This window comes from Oryza sativa, chromosome 11 (genome assembly GCF_034140825.1).
Source record: "Oryza sativa Japonica Group chromosome 11, ASM3414082v1".
Lineage (NCBI taxonomy): Eukaryota > Viridiplantae > Streptophyta > Magnoliopsida > Poales > Poaceae > Oryza > Oryza sativa.
This window is the reverse complement of record NC_089045.1, coordinates 24,007,690-24,011,181: the sequence shown is the minus strand read 5'-3', so window position 1 is coordinate 24,011,181 and position 3,492 is coordinate 24,007,690.

The window sequence follows — 3,492 nt, the reverse complement described above, 5'->3', positions numbered from 1 at the left end:
GAAAAAAAATGAAAATAACATAATTTAGTTGTTTTTAAGTAGATATGATTTAATTTTAATTTGTCAAAAAATTGGAATTTTTTAAGACTATTTGATTGGAATTTGAGAAGTGAGAGAATAAATACAACATAGATGTGAAAATAATTATCAAAAATATTTCCAGCCTATGATCTTGCTATATATAATACAACTCCTTAATCCATCTTGATATTTATGGTCATTATGTATGTTTTTTGTTTGCTATATAGTTTTGATAACAAATAAATAATCAAGTAACATGTGCGTAATAAACTACTCATACATGATATATTTTCTTATAGTTGAGAAATTCTAACATGTAATGTATAGTTGATGGAGGTATGTCATACACCATACTGACGTCGCCAGAAATATACTACAACGAATTAGTTATTGTAATAAGTTTGAAAAAAATAAATATATTCTTCAAATTAGTAAAGATGTCTCATGTGATTTTGAACAATAGGTGTTGAAAACAAACCTGACGTTACACTATAGATATTTGTCAAAATATAAACAATAATATAGTGCTTAGGAGATTATCTTGGTAGTATTCTTTAAAAAATGACTTTGTCCCGGTTACATATAAATTCCTCTATTGTTTTGGGATAAAATTTGACTCATCGAATTTATGTGACGAAGGGAGTATAAGCAATATAAGTCTATCTTTAATTAGATAAAGTAGTCTATTAGCTATGTTTTAATGAAAAATAATTTCATTAATATATAATAAATCCATAAAGTCATCTATAGCACACAATAAAAAATGTTAGTAAAATTTTGGAAACTGAAATGCTAAATATTCTAAAAAAGAATCACATATAGTACAAATATATATGAACCAACTCCATCATTGTGACACAATTTTTTCTTGGTTGTACAGTTTCAAATAATTTTAGTATAGAGTTTATACGTTGCAAGGATAATCAGAAGAAAAACATAACCAATGTCCAAACCTATTATTAACCAAAATATGTTTAAAATAGAGTCAAAAAATATTTCAACAATATCATCCTAACATTCGTAATAAAAACTAAATCAACATTAAATAAGGTGCCTGCGCGTATGCGCGAGCTACTTTCCTAGTGTAATAGAATTACGCTTAGATATGGCTAGGATAGCAGCATGACGCATTTGCAAAGCACGGATCAAATATTTAAATTGGTGTAGGCATTAGTAGTTTCAGTTCTTTTTTCATTCAAGAGAAGGAAAATTGTCCATCAATTCCATGGATGGAGGACATACCCAGTGACTGCACCGAGAAAGCTGACCAAATACATCCCTTAACCAAAAAAACGCACCTTCTTAATTCCTTCAATATTAAAAGTAAATGCTCATCCCAAAATAATACGATGATTTATATAGCCATATGTGTTTTTTATTTGTTGTTAGGCTCGCTCAGTCAGGCTCATAAAAAAGTTTTGGATCTGCCACTGCTACGATGGATGCACAATGAATAGAGAAACAAGAAAACAAAAGAGCTAAGCTTACCTCTACTTATAAGAGCTTACACTGATATGATCTGTCGCATCAACTTGGTCCAGAGCATCTCCTTGGACATCACTCGATCCATGGACACATGGAGAAAGACTGGATGGTTTCAAAGTGCTCAAAAGTTTCCTTTGATCCTTGCACTAGGAAAATGGTTAAGTACACAATTTTGACAAATTAACCCTTCCAAAAAAACTTATTTTAAAAATAAATCATACTAAAAACTAATTTCAGAAATGGACCATAATCTCAGCGTCATCATCGTTGGCGCTGACATGAGCTCAGAGCCATGTGTGTTGGTGATGATCTCAGTGCTAAAACCGTGCACGGGCCACCTTGGATAATCAAGTGAAGCTGGCACGGTGGTAGTACAGTGAAGTTTGAACATCTAGGGCACAGGTTCCAACCACGTTAGTGTATTTATTTCTTTTCAGTTATTTTTACTTATCCTTCTCGAATTCTGGTCCTATTAATTTATTTTCCAAAGAATCACAGGTTGTGTGTAAAATTTATTTTATGTTGAATTTGGAACAAACAAATTTGACATATAATGTTAATCTCAATAAAATATGTAACTCAACAATTACAAACTTAAAATTTTATAAACTTGAATAGTATAATTTTGGTTCTTATATTTGTTCCTTCCAAGTTTTAAAATAAAATGAGTTGTAAAAAGCACGTGAACATTCAAAGGAAACATAAAAGAGCAAGTTGAGATAAACAATGATTAAAATGATGGGGACAGGAATAGAACCGAACTGTTGTGCCCTGGATGGCTACTCCGCAACAATACCACTGGGCTATCTACAGTTCATTACTTTGGCAGCTACAGTTCATTACTTTGGCAGCTCCCACACAATTTTAAAGTATACAGAGGTCAGCACCACACACTACGACGATGAGCTCTTCATAGCTGACGAGTTCATACAATCTTAGCGGCAACGGTAGTGGCGCTGAAACGCTTTAGCTCACCGTATCAGGGTTGGCACTGAGGTCACGGCCTATTTCTGAAATTAGTTTTTGACACGGTTTACTTTGAAATAAGTTTTTTGAAAGGATCAATTTGTCAAAATTTCGGTGGTTAAGTTGAGAGTTGAAAGTTCCGGCATGGGGGCTATGTTGAGAGGACTAATAGGAAGTTGTGGTCGCTATTCGCTAGGACCAGGGCAGCAAGGGCTGACCAAAAGTTCGTGTCACAAGGACTGAAAATATAGGTCTCTCCCTTCTGCGAGTGACTAAGTTTTGGCCAGAAATTCTAGAATAGGTACCGGAAATTCTAGCTTTGTGTAGCAGCTAGTTGCCAATGCCATTTCGAGGGGTTGGTTGTTCCCTTATCTAGACCTACTACCATGCATGCATAGCCTTTCATATATATTTTTCCTCTATAAATTTGGACAGTGCTAAGTTGGTTTTTTATGGGATAGAGGAAACATCGTTGAGTGATTGAGTGATACTTGGGGATCGGTATGCTTCTGAGAGCTAGAGTTTTGGCTTGAGTACTTTAGGATTGAAGCCGGGTATTCTTCATCGGGTTTTTTATTCTTAGAAAGTTTGAGTGGGTACCGAGCTCAATCTTTGTGGTTGTTTGGTGAGACTTGGGGTCGAGAGAAACATGGTTGCTTGGAGTAATAGAATTCTTTCATTCTCTACCTTTCCCTCTTTTTACCGCTTTACCATTGTATTGCCTAGTGCTACTCGATATGTCTATTCCTGTTATCCTACTTGTTTCTTAATAGTTTACCCTTCTAGTTATTGTCTCTTTAGCCATTGGAAACATGCTTGTGATATGTTCCCCTTCGAGGGTTTTCGTGTATGACCGGAACCTCCCTTGTTATTTACCGGCAGTTCTGGCCATAAGACCAGAAGTTTTGGCCATATCTGATCCGCTGCAAAGTGTATCAGGAAAATTGCCTATTCACCTCTGCTCTAGGTATTTCAAAGGACTTTCGCAGTTAATGCCGCTCCACCCATAACCTTATCATT